An 18,334-nucleotide genomic window follows, 5' to 3' on the forward strand; every position below is an offset into this window, starting at 1 on the left:
TCCCCTCCTTGAGATTTTGAGGGCTTGCCTCGGGGGAGAAATGTGCTTGTTTATTACATCTGGCCACAACTTTTCTGCACAGAATACAGGCGTGACTAGGATCTGCAGAGGAACTCTGTGCAAGGTGCAGTACACCCAGGCAACCCTTAGGGGTCAGCAGTCACCAGGATGCTGACCAGCAGTCTCCTCCTTTAGGTAAAAGCAGAGGCCAGTTTGCACAACTGAAGATGATGAGTCCCAAGCCGGAGCCCAGCAGAGAGAGCTGCTGACATTTTCCTTGGAAGCTGTTTTCTAAATGTTCCCCGCTCCGAGCATCCCCCAGCTAGCGTGCAGGGTGCTGTGCCTTGTCTATGTCAGGTCAGCAGCAGGTAAGGCTGCTCTGATTCTTGTGTCAGAGGGAGGGATGGGAAGGATTCGGGATTGATGAACCCTAACACGCACTCCAATTCTGCTGCAAATCCACGAGGAGGATTTGTGCCCCCACGAGCCCAATGCTCAAGGAAGGCCCTCCACATTGCGGGATGCCATGTGGTGGAATGCGAGAGAATAAATTAATTTGTCAAAAGTTAATTCCCCAAATTGCTTTGCAAGCTATTCTAGAGACATCATGTCCCTGGAAGAAGGCAGACAAGAATTGCACTGTATCTTAAGGTGTGATGGGGACAAGATGACAAACTCACTGACGGCCTCCCAAGTGGCAGTGGCTGCGTTGGCGGAGAAGTTGCTTCACTAGATTCTTCCTGGCTGCCAAGTTGAAGACATGAAAAGAACTGTCGTTAAAAAGCATAGGCTTCCAGTGAGGAGAAGGCAAGATCTGGAGGGAAAGAGCAATTCTACACCAGAAACTTTAGCCCCTTTATGTTGTGCCAGCCTCCTCAAAATCCAAGACAGAATGAAAAAAGCAATAAGAGAATAAGCGACCCTGCCAAAAAAAATCTGCCCCCAGTGTGGGATTCAAGTGCTACTTTTAGTACAAAGAACTTGCTGGTGGTTGCAGTTCTCAGTTCATTGTGCTGATGTGTTGGCATTTGCCATCCATTAAATGCAGGGCGGACCTTCCATGAGGCAAGGTGAGGTCTGGCCTCCAGCAGCAGATTATTGGGGCGCCAGCAGACAGCAAGATATCACCTCCTGCTGCCATCCGAGTGGTTCTTTGGAACCAATCTAACCCTTGCCAGTTTGGCAAGGAGCACCTCTCATTTGCCTTGCAAAGCCTGCGTCAGAATAATATCATGTGGGTGAAATTAGAACCAACAGGCGCACTTTCCGAGGAGATCCAAATAAACAGAGGCCTCAAACAGGATTGCATATAGGCTCCATTCCTCTTTAATTGGGGCATCAATGATGTAGTAACTGCAATCTTGTCATCTTTCCCCCCCCCACCATCTATTGGCTTTTTTTTAAAGGCATTTTTTAAAAAAATTATAAAAACCTTACTAGGATGGAAATCTTGCTGTATGCAGATAACATGGTTCTCCTTTCCCTCACGCAAACTGTTCTGAGAAGGAGGCGGAAAACATTTAGTGACTACTGCCAATCTGAGAAAGTAACAATAATTAACTGTAAATTATTTTTTTAAACCCTAAAGTAGTGGTGTTTGGCAAAGTAAACAACATCTGGGAATCCCTGTTAGAGGGAACACTGCCAGTAACCCAATGATGCTCTCCTTACACTCTTCCCCAGGAGTTCTTCCAGCTTTCTATGCCCTCCCGTGCATTGTCCTTGCATCAGCCGTGCTGGGATTAGCCGTGTACGTGATGTCCTGAAACAACCCACAGCAGAAGGCTCTTGTGGAGGTATAGCCTTGAGGGTAGCTGTGCGCTGGTTAAAAAAAAAAAAAATCCAAGCTGATCTCCATCATTCCTTCAGGTTAGGGAGGAAAAAACCTCTTTCCCTTGTGGAAGAGAACAATGAAACGCGTAAGCAGCATCTCACAAAGGTTCAGGAACCTAGGAGAAAAGTAGAGTGTTGAATCCTAAAAAAGAAGGTGCGGAACGGCTTCAAGACTATTTGGAAGACAGGTACGTCGTCGGTATCCCCACACAGCCAATGCGTTTAAGAGATGCTCAGATCGCTTTGAAGAACACGGAGAATTGCAAAGCACCTACAGCCAGGCTGTTCATCTGTTCAGTTTTAGGATGCAGCCAACAGGAGCTTCTCGCATTCCTGGTCTATTCTTACCTCCGAACAGAGCTACCTTTCCAAGCAGGCTGCCAGCTTCTACAATCAAGAATTCCAATGCCTAAGTCCCGCCTCTCATCCAATGACAGTCATAGCAACCAACCAGTGAAGAGAGGCCCAACCCACCAGGGTTGCTGGTTCCTCTGAAGTCCTTCCCGTATGGGTGCCATGATCAGTGGGGATATGGAGGAAGCTTAATCCTAAATTAAATGCCATCAGGGTCCTCCTAAATGCTGGGGATAGATGTATTATATAAACAGATTGTATAGCTCAAATTTGGCTCCTAATAAGGAACAACGTTAAATCCAGGGGTCCTCTGCTTCACAGGCAATTCTTTGTACTATTCTGGATTTATTGATTGATTGATTGATTGATTGATTGATTGCGGTGGGGAGCAGCTAGGACAGTGCCCACCCCACCCCCTAGCCCAAATACCTACTGTATTGACCTAAATTTAAACATCTGTTTAAGGGGGGTCATCCAAAATTCAAATAAATATGGTCTCTGCCCTTGGAGTGCCAATTAATATGCTATACATTTGTGAAAAGCATCAAGCATTTTTTTTAAAAAAAACACACACATTTAATTGCCTGTGTCCAATTCTGGGCACCACATTTTAAAGAAGGATGTTGATAAACTGGAATGGGCTCAAAGGAGGGCAACAAAGATCAGGAGCTTTCCCAGACAGCAGGCTTTACTGTGGGTTTTCTGCAAGGCTTTACTGCGAGTTTGAAGCTGCCCAAAAAACCCGACGCAAAAAGTGGATTTTTAAAAAAATCCCAGATATTAATCAGGTTGCAGGATGGAAAACCTAAACTGTGTGTTAAGTGCTCCCCGATAGCTCGCAGGGACTTAAGGGTAAATTTGGTCCATATGTGAAGGCACCCCCTCCATTCCGGAGGAGATGGAAAACTTCCAGGAGGGATCTGGAACCCAAGCCCTGTGAGGAACAGTTGAAGGAGTGTGGGGTATGTTTAGCCTGGAGAAGAGAACATTAAGGGGAGATATGATCACCCTCTTCAAAGATCTGAAGCCTGAAGGGCTGACCCAGAGGAGGAGGAGATTTGTTTTCTGTTCCTGCCTAGGACAGAACTAGAAGGGGCAGCTCTGTGGGCTGAAATTGCAGAGAAGCAGGTGTTAGGAGAAATTGCCCAACTGCAAGAGCTGTTTGACAGTGGAACAGTCTGCTTCATGAATGGCGGGCTCTCCTTTGCTGAGGTTTTCAAGCAAAGGCTGCCAGGGATTCTTCCTGGGATTATGAGTTTGCAAAAAGGCTCGAAACCAAACTGGTTCGATGTCAAACTGGTTCAGTTCGAAGGTTTGGGGTTGAGCCGAACCCCCTCAGGTTCGGCTCGACCCCAACCCCCCCCCCCCAGTTCGGGGTTCAACGAGCCTTTTTAAAACAAAAAATTAAAACTGACCCCCTCCAGGGGGTGGTCCGTGGAGGTTCCCCCTCCCCCCGCCAGCCTTCCTTTAGAATTTGCCCGGTTCGGGTGTCTTCAGCCCTTTCCAGGCCTATTCCCTGGTGTGGCGGCCATTTTGGAGGCTGCCGCACCTGCGCAGTGGGACCCTGCATGGCCAAGTCATGGGGATAACTTCTTTAAAAATTAAGGCTTGTCGAACCCCCCTGGACTGAACCAGACCTGGGGGGTGTTCGAAAGGGGCCCAAACCAAACTGGCCCAATGCAGTTCAAGTTCGGTTCAAACTCGAACCAAACCGGGCCAAGTTGTTTTGTGCACATCCCTACCTGGGATCCCCAAGGTCCCCTTTGACTTTAACATTCTGTGATTATGGCGATGGTGGGCGTTGTGGCCAACAACATCTGGGGACCCAGGTTTGGAAACCCCTGCCTCAATGCATATCTGTTCCAAGGGTGGACCCACAGGAAGACTCCACTCTGGCCTGTCCTCGATCCACACCAGTTTAACCAACCTCCACCCGCCAACGCTTCATCATCCACACACAAACTGACAAGAGCTTTTTTTAAAGCAGGATATAGAAAGGCCAGAACAACAACTTGATAAGAGATGAGACAGAGGTCACAGGACCATCGAAGAGTACATAGAAGAGAAGAGTTTTGGACGGTAGTACAAGAGATTCTTTCCTGCCCACCCATGGAAATATATCAGGCAACGGATTCATTAATTTGCAGTTGAAGACTCTTGACATTCTACCTTTGGAGAAGGCAAACGATAATTGAATAACTGAGGATGAAACAAAGCACGTCGCAGATGTAGCCAAAAAAAAAAAAAAATCATCTAGAGAACTGATTTTGTTAACCTTACGGCTCAATGACCTGGAAAAAGGAGTGTTCAGTTAAAAAGATGAAATCCGCGGATTCAGAGCCAAGGACTGAAGGAGTGCAGTCCGGGGAACCATTCAGCTGAAACAATAAGCTTCCAAAATGAGGTGATAAGGGTTGGCTTATGCAAGCCACTAAGCAAAACTATGAGGAAATGAATCTGAGGACGGAAGTGCATTCATAGGACAGAGAGTAAAAACTGGGATTCACAACAAGAGTTAAGGAAATAGCCTTAGAAAGCTGAAGCAGAACGAAAAGGTATTTACTATTCCCATTCCATAGAAGAAAGCGCTCGTTGGCTTTTCCTTACTCTCAAAAATGTGGCATCAAATGTGTATTGTTGTGGACCCCGCATTCCATCCATAAACCAGTTCCAGAAATTTTGGTCATCCATACCTTCTTAGGAGACAAATGCTCATCGTGATTTTTGGTACCGTCTACCAGAAATGACTTGACCAGCAAGCCAGAGGTTGCCGGTTCGAATCTCTGCTGGTATGTTCCCCAGAATATGGGAAACACCTCTATATCGGGCAGCAGCGATATAGGAAAAATGCTGAAAGGGATCCTCTCATACTTGGCAGGAGATGGCAATGGCAAACCCCTTCTTTATTCTACCAAAGAAAACCAAAGGGCTCTGTGGTCGCCAGGAGTCGACACCGACTCGACGGTACACTTTACCCCTCTAGAGATGAAAAATCAGTGATAACATTGTTGCACATTCTGTGTGTTCTCACCCTTCTTTATCCTTTCAGCCCCCCAACAACAGGGGCAACACGGCAGTTGTTTTTGCACAGAGTAAAGGGTCAGAGTAACAATGAATGAACGGTTGTCCTCTCTGCATAGAGTAACCTTTGGAGGACATGCCTGTCAATTGTCATTTCCATTCAACATCGCTACCATTTTACCGTCGGTTTTGTGTTTTAAAAACTTTTCAAAGCCCCTTGCAAATGTGGCCGCTGGAAGCCACAAGTCTTGCCACTGCAAACTGGAAGTCTGGCAATGCCATCGCCTGTTCTTCATCGCTCGGACTGCAGACTTTGTCAAATGTCATAATGGGCATTCCTCTCCAACCCCCAAGATGGCACCAACCACTCCAGCTGGCTTATGTACTATGTGAATCTATGAATTCCCAGAGGCTTCTGTTGGGCCACTGTGTGAAACAGGAGGCTGAACTAGATCGGCCTTGAGCCTGATCCAGTAGCAGGCCTGTTCTCGTGGATAAATGAAGCCTTGTCACACCACTTCGGAAAGGTTGCCAACCCCTGGCTTAAAGATCTCCCAGAAGATGCTCTCGGCCACCTCTCCTCTCCCAGCCCTGAGTAATTGCAGCGGATGTATATGTGCCTGGAAACCCGCTCTGTCCAGTAAGTGCAGTCTTTGCTAAGAGCACCTTAAAATGTATTCAGAGATGTTGAAACCTGATGTTTCAAGGTCAATAAAGTTAAAGAGCAGGCCTCCTTGAGCTGGAAGCTGGCCCAGACCTCTTAGCTACCAAGCCCATAAATCAACAAGGAGTTATTTGAATCTGTTTATGCAGTTGACAGAAAGTCAGATGACAGCCGGCTTGAACAAAAACATCTCGCCAGGAGGAAAATTATTAATAGAACAAAATCATACCTTGGCAATTGTCTGTGAAGGGTTCTCCTAGGTAGGTTATCTTTCAGACACGGATGGAGGGCGCTAGATAGACAACCTGCCATGGGATGCTTTCTCAACAACAACAAAAGTCTACAAGGAGAAGTGAGTCTCCTCAGGAGGCAAATTTGAGGGAAGGGTAGAACTGGAGTCACCGCCCGGTACATTTGCTCACATCTGCTGTGGCCAGCAACAGCACAGAGCTGCCAGCACCTCTCTAGCCAGCCCAAATCTATGGCAATTCCACTCTAGCCCCGATTCCTCTTAGGCTTTCCCTTCTCCGTGGCTGCCACTGTTATCAAACACAGCAGCTGTCTCTTGATCATCATGCGGCCAACCCAGCAGTGGTGACACAGCAGGAACAGGGAGGTAAAGGAGTGGGGGGGGGGAATGTGTGGGGAATCGGGGGGCAGAATCTGGTGCCCATGAATCTTAAATCCAGTTTCTATTTTTTCCAGGCTATTTATTTATTTAATCTGTATACCGCCCACTACCAAAGCCTCTAGATAGTACTCAATGACAATGAGTATCACCTCCCCAAACCTCCAACACCATGAAGCTCTTCGCAGGGGCTGCGGGGATCGGGGGCTGCGTGGCCCCCAGAAGGTCCAGGGGGCCCCGTGCAAGTGCGTGGGGCATCCTGGAGAGACCCCCGAGCCTGGGAGGCTGCTTGCAGTCTCCCGGTCGGGGGTCTACTTGTGTGTCGCCACATGCCATGGCAACACACAAGCAATGAAATGAGGTTAATGGAGTGCTCACTTTAGGGAAGGGTGCTTTAGGCGGGCTAGCCACCTTGGGAGCACCGGGTTCACCCACAAGCCCGGTGGTTCCCACGATCCATGGAAAGCGGGCTAAGCCCGCTTTCCATGGATCATGGGAATAGCCTCCATGCTTTCCCATACTAAAACTCTTCAGTTAACGTTGCAGGGGAGTAATGGCAGGAGAGAGGGCACGCCCTCAACTCCTGTCTGTGGCTTCCAGCGGCATCTGGTGGGCCACTGTGCGAAACAGGATGCTGGACTAGATGGGCCTCCTTGGGCCTGATCCAGCAGGGCTGTTCTTATGTTCTTATGTTCTAACGTGTCTCTGTCCTGGCTCACCCAATCATTCAAATCTGGGTTTAATGTGGGTTGCTGAAATTAACGTGACTGTGCGAACCCACACCAAGGTAGTTTATGGCCTGAGACGCATCTAAGAGTCCTACCCCTAGCGTGTGGGTTCACATAATCATGTGGATGTCAGTAACCCACATTAAACCTTGATTTGAACGACTGTGTGAATCAAGCCTCTAATGGATTGTTCTGATAACCATTCAGTTCGGGCGAACAGGACTTCAGATTTTAACCCAAGCAGTGTTGAGTTAGGAGAATTTGATTGAGACTCTCTCTCTCTCTCTCTCTCTCTCTCTCTCTCTCTCTCTCTCTCTCTCACACACACACACACACACACACACACAAGGCCTAAGGTATTGCAGCACCGGAGGTGAGGTGCCAAATGCTGCCTTGCTCGTTGCTCATTGACCCTTGTGGGATCATTTTGACCCCCTTCAAAACCAACCCCAGCAAGCTCCAAACGTGGCACTGGGCTTGGGGAAGAGAAAAGGTGGCCACCAGTCCCCTTTTCTCCTCTTAGGTTTCTTCCCAGCTTTGCAAGAAGTATGGAAGCTTGTAAGGGTCAGATCAGTCTCGAAGAGCTGCACTCGTGGTGGCAGTATGTGGCATTTTGCTGCCCTGCTTGGGTCCCAAAAACCTGCTGCCTGAAGCAACTGCCTCACTTTGCCACATGAAAGAGACCGCCCCCCCACACACACACATACACACACTGTCATGGCTCCTACCAGAGCCAGAGGAGGGGAGGGGAGTTCACTGGGGTTAATCCTTGTCTGTAAGAGATTCACCATAGGCTGCCACCATCCACTTTATTTTGATGTGGGACAAAACACTCTCTCCATATAAGATTCCTGTGGGATAAAGTAGCAAAACCCTCTCTAGAAGGGGCTGAGCATTAAAGGCGTGTGATGACTAAGGCAGACCCGAAATGAAGAGTAGCACACTTCACCAGCAAGGGTTTATTACTGCATCAAAAGAAAAACAAGAGTATGCAATAAGAACAAATGTCTCTTCATAAAGCAGCTTGAGAGAGAGAGAGAGAGAGAGAGAGAGAGAGAGAGAGAGAGAGAGAGAGAGAAGTTTTCATCAGCCAGGAAACTTGGATTCAAGCAATACAATAAAGGAAAATAACTTCCCTCTCGCGTCTAATGGAAATGGTCCCCATCTTATTACTCACAGGCAGGGATCTTCCTGCTGTCTCCAGCCACCAGGCTGTGGCCTTCCCATTCCCCCAGCAGCTTCTCAGCCGGCTGCTTCTTAGAGACAGAACAAACATAACAAAGCTTTCTCTTCTGCTGGTGGTGGCTGAAAGCATAGTTCTCACCCAGTCCTCTGGATTGGTCCTTCTGTTTTGATTTTCCTGGGCTTCCCCCCTTATTAGGAAAGGCCCATCCTCTGAGCAGAGGCTCTAAGTAGGTCTAGTCCTTCCTCAAAATCATTCCCATCACTCTACACACACACAAACACACACATGGGTTTTAGCTCTAGGTTTCTTTTCACTAGGTGTGCATTTGGCTTTTTGAACACCAGATGTCTCTCCTGCCTAAGAATGACTACAGAATGTGTCAGCAACAGACACAGACAGCCCTCGGGATTCTCTCCCTTGCTTTGGCTTGTTTTAAAGAGCCCTGGATGAGTTGATTTCTTTATTCCGAAGGTATACAGGGCAGCCTTTCCATGAGGCTAATTGAGGCATTCACCTTAGGTGGCAGATTACTGGGGCTTCATAGGAACATAGGAAGCTGCCCTCTACTGAGTCAGACCCTTGCTCTATCTAGCTCAGTATTGTCTACCCAGACTGGCAGCGGCTTCTCCAAGGTTGTAGGCAGGAGTCTCTCTCTGTCCTATCTTGGAGATGCGGCCAGGGAGGAAACTTAGAACTTGCAGATGCTCTTCTCAGAGTGGCTCCATCCCCTAAGGGGAATATCTTACAGTGCTCACATACAGTCTCCCATCCAAATGCAAACAAGGCAGATGCTGCTTAGCAAAGGGGAAGTCATGCTTGCTACCACAAGATCAGTTCTCTTTCTAAATGAATTAAAATACATGTACACTTATGTATTCATATAACAACAATCTAGTCCAATATAGCTCAGTCCAAACGGAAGAGACAAGTTCACGTGTAAACCAATCTTGCGTGAAGTTTGCCCACGCCTGCCCTAAGGTGCATATCTTACAGCAGACAGATCTCACCTCTTGTCACCCATTCAATTGCAAACCAGGGTGACTCCGGCTTAGCAAAGGAGACAATTCATGCTCGCTACCACAAGACCAGCTCTCCTCCCCAACAGAGAGAGGCATGTTCAAACTTGGGACCTCTACCTGCAAAGCAGATGCTGTAGGGAATGTGCAAAAATGAATGACAAGGAAAGCCCACTGAAAAGCCCCAGTTCCTGCCAAATTAACATGGTATGCATTGAATTTCTGAATGGCCAGCGGCCATTGGGAAATTCCATGAGTTCCTATGGCCCTTTGGAATTCAATTGAATTCATTTATTTACGGTCAACGACCAAATAAGCCCTTTGGAAGGAGGAACATAGGAAGCTGCCTTCTACTGAGTCAGACCCTTGGTCCATCTAGCTCAGTACTGTCTACTCAGACTGGCAGCGGCTTCTCCAGGGTTGCAGGCAAGAATCTCTCTCAGCCCTATTTGGAAATGCCAGGGAGGGAACTTGGAGCCTTCTGTATGCAAAACAGATGCTCTACGACTAAACGACATCTTCACTGCTTGAAGCTGCTTCATGCTGAATCAGACCATTGGTCCATCCAGCTCAGGATTGTCTACACTGACTGGCAGCAGCTCACCACAGTTGCAGGCAGGCACCTTTCCTGGAGACCCAGCCAAGGAGTGAAATTGGGACCTTCTGCATGCAAAGCAGATGCTCTCCCAATGAGCTATAGCCCCATCCCTAGAGAGAAGTGACAGGCCCAGAGTCACCCAGTGAGTTTCACGGCTGAACAGATATTTGAACTTATTGGCCCCAGTCTAGCATTTTAGCCACCACACCCCACTGCTCTCCTCCCAAAAATGCCCACCGCCATGGCCATAGGAACAGCTCTTTGGGATCTGTCAGACCCTTGCAAAACTTGTAAGAAGCACACAGGTGGGGTGGAGGGTGGGGGGAGAAGAAATCCCTCTTGTTGTTGTGATGGGAACTTTAGTCACCCCACTGAAGTATGCACTGGCTCCATAAAGCCTGTAATTTTTCACCTTGGTGAAAAAAATTTTCTTTGGTTCAGAGGAACATGAAGCCAAGGAAAGGCCATTAATAAGACGCAGCAGTGCTTAAACCCATCTACAGAGGCAAAGTTTGTGTTTGCATCCTAATAAAGCACATTGGGGGTGTGGGAGAAGCGGATACATTTTTAATAAACCAGAAGACCCTCCGCCAGGGCAGAAAGAGTGTCATAAATCTGTTAGCTCGGCTAATCCCAAAGAATTTACAACCCCCTTCAGCACTCCCCGGTGAGTTAACAGAAAGCGGCAGCGGAACTGCACGAGTGAAAAATAAAAGGCTCACAAAGCAAAACAGTAAATGATTTAAATCCCCTGAACTGAACTAGGTACCCCGCTCTAACAATAACTGAGTAATAAGTGAATGGAAAACACAGAGCAAGGAATGAAAATAGCAAAGGACAACAGAAGCAAGGAATTAACAGAACAAAGCAGGAAAGCATAAACAAGGCAAACTGGAACTCGGACAAAGTTTTGGAATTCAATAGCACACTGTCTGTGGACCAGCAAAAGTTGCAAACAGCACCTGAGCAATTGAGAGACTACCAAATATAAATGGCTCAAGAGAACCAGTAGCCAATCAGGCTTCCCTGAGTCAGCACTTTGGCTTCCTCTCTAATGATCTACTGCGCCTGCGTGACTTCCACTGAGCCTCCCTCTTGAGCCATCTTCTCAAGACAGGTGAAATCCCAGGCTCCTCCCCATCAGAAATCATGTCTGGCAGCTGTTGCGAATCCTCAGCTCCAGAGTCTGGTCTCCCTGCCAATTCCTTTTGCTGTGTCTATGAGCCCTCACCTGCTCTGACTCTTCTGAGTCAGAAGTCTGAGCCATGACAAAGAGGCAGGCTGAGTCTTCAGCAGGGAAATGTTATCTGTCAAATGCAGCCCAGGGGATCAAATGACATAGACAGTTGAGAGACACTAGCTTCAGCAGCAGCCTCACAATGGCCACCAGGAGGCTGCCGGTTTGTAAGACTCTGGCCCTGCAGTCCCTTTTGCTAAGCTGTAAGTAAAGAAAAGTAAAGTTGTGCCATCGAGTCGGTTTTGACTCCTGGTGCCCACAGAGCCATGTGGTTTCCTTTTGGTAAAATACAGGAGGGGTTGACCATTGCCTCCTCCCACATGATGCCTTTCAGCATCTTCCTGCTGCCCAATATAGTATCAGCTGGGATTCAGACCGGCAACCTTCTGTTTGTTAGTCAAGCATTTAAGATGAGTTGGTTTGTTTTTTACAGTTGCAACAGTCGTTGCCTTAAGCCAACCCCTCAGCATCACCAGACATCCGTCCCATCCTTTCCCACTGCTGCCTCTTGTAGCAGCCCACCCACATTGCCATCAGCTTGGAGATCTTGGAGCTCTGAGCAAGCAATCTTTTATTGGCTGTTTTTATTGTTTTGTAAACCGCCCAGAGAACTTGCATTTTGGGTGATATAGAAATACAAACAAACAAACACACCAAGGTGATCCCTGCTTATCAGTGGGACAATTCCTTCCTGTGACCACAAGACCAGCTCTGCTGCCTTGCTGTATTCTTACTCGGTGCAATCTTTGGCTTCTTCCCAACTCTCTGGGTCCTGTAACTACTTGCTTGGCCCTCCGCATGTTCCTGGCTTCCGCCTTGACCTGCCTTCCAACTGCCTGCCCAGCATAACCCCTGGTGTGCTCCTCATTCTCCCAGTCCTGGCTTTGGACTTGCTCCCCCTAGTGACTGCTGCCTAGTGCTCACCTGACTGGCACTCATAGTCAAGAAGAACCCAGGGGGGCCAACTGGCAGTGTGGCAAGGCATCGGGATTCAGCACCCTGGAGAGCTCCCAGGATTCAGCACCCTAGAGAGCTCCTAGTGAGCCACCTGCTCCAAAAGGCACCAGAACTAGATTGAGGTCTTAAATACTTCCAGGCTCAGAGTACCCCACTCAGACTCCACTTTCCTGGCTGGACATTTAGAGAGGCAGCCCTTTGGCTTCTAGTACTCCTCTTTGCTCAATCAAGTCCTTCCTGTCCCATTGCCAGCATGCAGACTTGAGGGGGGGGCAGTGAGGCACTTGGTGTGGAAGAGGCCAGTTAAGGGAGAAGTTCTGCTTCTTATGTATTCTCTCCACACCATGCAGACCCATATTCACCCGAATAGAAGACGGCCCTGAATGTAGAAGGACCCACTTACAAATTAGAAGTTAAATAGAGGTTATACCTGTATTTACCCAAAAGGAGCAGTACTCTGAATTTAAGATGATCCCCCCGTTTCTAACATCAAAGAACTGGGGGAAACCTAGTCTTGGATTCAGGAGAATACAGTAATTTTATCAGCCTCTGTCTTGTCTCCCTTTGGTTGCTTTTTTTCTAAACTAAACAGTACCAGATGTTTTAACCTTACCTCATAAGGAAGCCCGCTACAAGTTCTATATGGCTAAAAAGAAGAAGAATTCTAGGGAGAATTTAGGAAAGAAAGCTGCTCTGGAACAAAGCTATAAATAATCAAACAGGAGGGCTGTAATGAGAGGCCATGACTGCCCAAACAGCTGCAGCATCGTGGTGGATCTCTTCAGGGAAACGGAGGACGGTGCCTTGAAGGGTCTGGAGGCTCTGGAACCCTCCCAGCAACATCTGCCACTTCCTTTCAATGCATTCCCGAAACAGGCAAGGAGAGATTCCCATGGTGGGGATCGTTGCGTTGGTACCACATCACACAGTGTGATCAGCAAAAGATGGCTACCCCGCTAATTGGTGGAGACAAGCCCACACTGAAATGGTGGCACTGAAAAAAAATACGTGCCTGCCGCATTTCGAGGCATGGTGACAGTACTAATGGGGTGGGGGTGGGTGAGAGAGAGGTGCTGCCAAATGGGTTGCAAAGAGCAAGACCGTACATCATAGGAACATAGGAAGCTGCCATATACTGAGTCAGACCACAGGCCCATCTAGTTCAGTATTGTTGGCACAGACTGGCTGCAGCTTCTCCAAGGTTGCAGGCAGGAATCTCTCTCAGCCCTATCTTGGAGATTCCAGGGAGAGAATGTGGAACCTAGATGCTCTTTCCAGGGTGGCTCCATCCCGTAAGGGGAAGATCTTCCAGGGCTCACACTTCTAGTCTTCTTTTCATATCCAACCAGGGTGGACCCTACTTAGCTAAGGGGACAAGTCATGCTTGCTACCACAAGACCAGCTCTCCTCTCCAAATAAAAGTGGATTGATAAACTGCCTTATACTGAGTCAGGCCATTGGTCCCTCTAGCTCAGCACTGTCTTCACAGACTGGCAGCGGCTTCTCCAAGGTTGCAGGCAGGAATCTCTCTCAGCCCCATCTTGAAGATGCAGCCAGGGAAGGAACTTGGAACCTAGATGCTCTTCCCAGAGTGGCTCCATCCCCTAAGGGGAATCTCTTACAGAGCTCACACTTCTAGTCTCCCTTTCTTATATAACCAGGGTGGATCCTGCTTAGCTTAAGGGGACAAGTCATGCTTGCTACCACAAGACCAGCTCTCCTCTCCTCCCCACTTCTTCTCTAGTAGGAAAAAAGATTGTCACCATCTCCATCCAAGACCTCCTTTCTGCATCACGTGAATTAAGGCCAGGATACAAGGGTCTAGTTACAAACTATTAACCCCTTCACCCTAGTTACATGGGGAAGATGGAGCAGCTGTGTATCCTTTTCTCAGAAAGCCACAAATACCTTTGCTGGCATGGGGGACCCAAAGCAAATGTTTCAACAATACCTGAGCCTCAACGCCCCTCCAACAAAAATCCAGTTTAATATATCTGTTTTTAAAATCTGCCCTGGCTGCTGATTTTTCAGAAAGAGAATATTAAAAAAAAAACCTGTGGCAGCCTCAGTTCTCCTTGCCTGATGTCGACCTATAAAGTGAATTGCCGATGAAAGCGTTGCAGGTGACATTTTATTTAGGGCTGAAGAAATCCAGGATGTGTTCCAATGCATTGAAAGAGGGGGGAAAGCTTTCTACTGTATTTCAAGAGGGATTCTCCAAATTTTGCATCCTTTTTTCTCCACCTGGTACACAGGTACAGAAGCGGGGTGGGGGGTGAGGGGATACACTTAAATCCCCTAGCCCTGTTTAATCACAAATCATACCAAGCAAAATATTGAAATACCATGAAAGAGCATGTCTGGCTTGTAAGCATACGAGTTGTGCAAATTAAACAAATGGCACACATGCAAGAATTCGGCAGGAAGCTGCCATCGACGGAGTCAGACCTTTGGTACATCTAGCCGAGTTCTGTCAACACTAACGGGCAGATTCAATCCCTGGCCTCTCTGCATAGGGCTGAGAGAGACTCCTGCCTTCAACCTTGGAGAAGCTGCTGCCAGTCTGTGAAGACTATACTGAGCTAGATAGACCAATGGTCTGATTCAATATAAAGCAATGTCCTGTGTTCCAAGAATAACTGCTTTGCTCTGATTCTGTGCAGCCTAATCCAATATATGCTGCCTCAGAGGTCTCTCCCGTTGGGTCTTAGAATAAGCTGCCATATTCTGAGTTGGACCCTTGGTCCATCTAGCTCAGGATTGTCTACACCAGGGATTCTTAACGTTGGGTCCTCAGATGTTATTGGACTTCAACTCCCATAATTCCCAGCCAAAGGCCACTGGGGCTGAGGATTATGGGAACTGAAGCCCAAGAACATCTGGGGACCCCATGTTGAGAATCCCTGGTCCACACAGACTGGCAGCAGCGGCTTCTCCAAGGTTGCAGGCAAGAATCTCTCTCAGCCCTATCTTGGAGATGCTGCCAGGGAGGGTACTTGAAAACTTCTGCTCTTCCCAGAGCAGCCCCATTATCCCCTGTGGGGAATCTCTTGCAGTGCTCACACTTCTAATCTCCCACTCATAAGCAACCAGGGCAGACCCTGCTTAGCTATGGGGACAAGTCATGCTTGCTCCCACCAGACCAGCTCTCCTCTCTGACTGGCAGCAGTTCTCCCAGGTTTCAGGCAGGAGTCTCTCCCAGTACCCAGAGATGTTGCCAGGCAGTGAACCTGGGACCTTCTCCCTGCAAATCAGAGGCCTCTGCTCTCCAAGGTCTGCAGTGTGTGTGTGTGGGGGGGTTCTCCAAGGGGCCAGAGGGGCCTCAGGGTGGGGGCTCCTGCCACACCAAACCACCAAAATGACCTTATTTTTAGCTGCCAGTGTGCATGGCTGGAGTGGGGGGGGGAGCCAAGCAGGCCTCCCCCAGCCCTGTGGCAGTGGCGGGGCGGTGGGGCTGCCTGTCTTGCCCAGCCGTCCTTGAAAACCGTTAGGCGCTCCGGCGCCCCTGCACAGAAAGAAGCGCCTCGCAATTTTCAAGGACCGCTGGGCTAGACGGACAGGCCCAGCAGCTACTCTGCCCCCCAGATCTTGGAAACCATAGGCGGGGTCCCCACGGTCCGGGGGGTTAGAGCGCCTCTGCAGAGGAGAGCTGGTCTTGTGGTCGCAAGCATGACTTGTCCCCACAGCTAAGCAGGGTCTGCCCTGGTTACATATGAATGGGGGACTTGATGTGTGAGCCCTGGAACATCTTCCCCTCAGGGGACGGAGCCGCTCTGGGAAGAGCAGAAGGTTCCCAGTTCCCTCCTTGGCAGCATCTCCAAGATCGGGCTGAGAGAGACTCCTGCCTGCAGCCTTGGAGAAGCCGCTGCCGATCTGTGCAGACAATACTGAGCTAGATGGACCAAGGGTCTGACTCAGTATATGGCAGCTTCCTATGTTCCTATGTTCCTTGGGGCAAGGGCAGCCCGCTGCATGGTAACCACGTGGCTGAAACCTGCTTAGCCAAGAGGGCCATATATGCTTGCTACTGTGAGACCAGCTCGCCTCCCATCATGTGAATGGACACTCCTACCCTACTCAGGCTGAGAAGGAAGGAAGCTCACCTCACTGAACTGGTAACCTTCCATAGAAGTTCATGTGCTGAAAGATTTCTGCTATCGTAGACAGAATTCTCTTTTTCGATGACTTTCAGACTGGTACCCATTGCTGTTAAGCAGGGGTTATGAAATCCCACTCTGCAATCATTTATTTTGTTTGATGGGGCTGAAAATAAATAAATAAATAAATAAATAAATAAATAAATAAATAATCTGTCTTCCAAGTGGGGCTGAATGAACATACATACATACATACATACATACATACATACATACATACATTCCTAGCAGCGTGTCAACAGCATTCAGGGTGCTTAGATTTTAATGCAATGTTTATCCCTTTGCAAACTGGCATAATGTGGAATTATGTCACGTATGACCCACTTTTTTTCCCAGTGAGAGGGTCACATGATGTGACAAGGGACAAAAGAAATACCTAAGGTAGACAGCCACTTCAGAGTATATTTCCGCATCTGTTACCATAGTAATGATTCTGTGGTAACATAGAATGGTGGTATAATGATAGTAGTGACTGAAAGGAAATGTGTTACTAGGGATGTGTTATTGCCCTCCGGATCAAAACACCAAGAGTGACCTGGAGTTGGAGAAGCAAATCAGAGAGGTGTCAAAGAGAGACAACCGAGCTGAAATAATGGGCTACTTCAATTACCCTCACATAGACTGGGCAAATTCACCTACAGGTTTGGACAGAAAGGCCAAATTTCTAGACATGCTAAATGACTGAGCCTTGGAACAGTTGGTTGTGGAACTAACCAGAGAGAAGGCAACCTTGGATTTAATCCTGTGTGATGCCCAGGACCTGGTGTGAGATGTCAAACCAGTGGGGAACAGTGACCATAGTGTGACCCAATTCCACGTATATGCGAGTGGAGTATTGTCAAGGAAGTCCAACATTGGACTTCAGGAGAGGAAATGCCTCAAAAACGAGGGGACTGGTAAAAAGGAAGATGAAAGGGAAAGAGAGGACGGTCAAAGCGTGGAACTTATTTACTCTAGCTTGTTAGTAAATGGCCTTCAAACAGTGGTGCTGCATATGCTGGTAACCTCCAGGCTTGACTATGCAATGCACCCTACGTGGGGCTGCCTTTGTACGTAGACCAGAAACTACAACTGGTACTGAATGCGGCAGCCGGACTTAGTCTTGTTGGTAGTATGAACTGTCCCCTTTGCTAAGCAGGGTCCATCCTGGTTTGCACTTGAATGGGAGCCTACATGTGTGAGCACTGTGAGAGATTCCCTTTAGGGGATGGGGCCGCTCTGGGAAGAGCATCTGAGGTTCCAAGTTCCCTCCCTGGCAGCAGCATCTCCAAGATCGGGCTGAGACAGATTCCTGCCTGCAACCTGGGAGAAGCCGCTGCCAGTCTGGGTAGACAACAGATGGACCAATGGTCTGTCTTGGTATAAGGCAACTTCCTATGTTCCTAACCCGAAGGGACCATATAACACTGATTTTGAAAGCATTGCACTGGCTGCCAAAAGGTTTCCGAGCAAAATACAAAGTGCTGGCCCTTACTACGAAGCCCTCCGTGGCTTGGGTCCAGGGCAAGAGAGTGTCCCCTTTGTCAAGAACCCTGCCGCCAATTCTGATCATCTGAGGAGGTCCCGTTACAGTTACTGCTGGCTCGTCTGGGGGCGACTCAGGGCCAGGCTTTCTCTGTGGCTGCCCCAGGGCTTTGGAACACACTCCGCATCAAAAGAAGAATTTCTCCATCTCTGACTGCTTTTTAAAAGACCCTTAAGACACATCTGCTTTCTCAGGCTTTTAATTGAAAAATGCATTTAATTTTCTAATTTTCAACTGTTTAATTGCTTTACTCTGTGAAATGGTTTTAATTGATTTTATTTTACTTTTATATTGTAATTTGGATTATGTACACTCCCTAGAGAGAGGTATCAGGCAGTATAAACATGTGATAAATAAATAACTGAATAATTGTTGTGCTACTTCTCACACGAGAGGAGCTTAAATCATGCAAAGCCCACCAGCTGTCAGA

At 48.1% G+C, this 18,334-nt stretch overlaps 1 protein-coding gene across 10 annotated transcripts in view; it reads right to left on the reverse strand.

Annotated features, from left to right (window-relative positions):
* The window catches only part of TRRAP (transformation/transcription domain associated protein), a 251,773-nt gene that overhangs the window by 150,303 nt on the left and 83,136 nt on the right, over positions 1–18,334 (reverse strand). The window contains exon 3 of one of the 10 annotated variants that reach the window (XM_053276775.1): positions 16,326–16,485. The exons of the other annotated variants lie outside the window; for them this stretch is intronic. The gene's annotated coding sequence lies outside the window, so the exon portion shown is untranslated. The remainder of the gene's footprint in view (positions 1–16,325; positions 16,486–18,334) is intronic. 10 annotated transcript variants of the gene reach the window in all.

This window comes from Hemicordylus capensis, chromosome 13 (genome assembly GCF_027244095.1).
Source record: "Hemicordylus capensis ecotype Gifberg chromosome 13, rHemCap1.1.pri, whole genome shotgun sequence".
Classification (NCBI taxonomy): Eukaryota; Metazoa; Chordata; class Lepidosauria; order Squamata; family Cordylidae; genus Hemicordylus; species Hemicordylus capensis.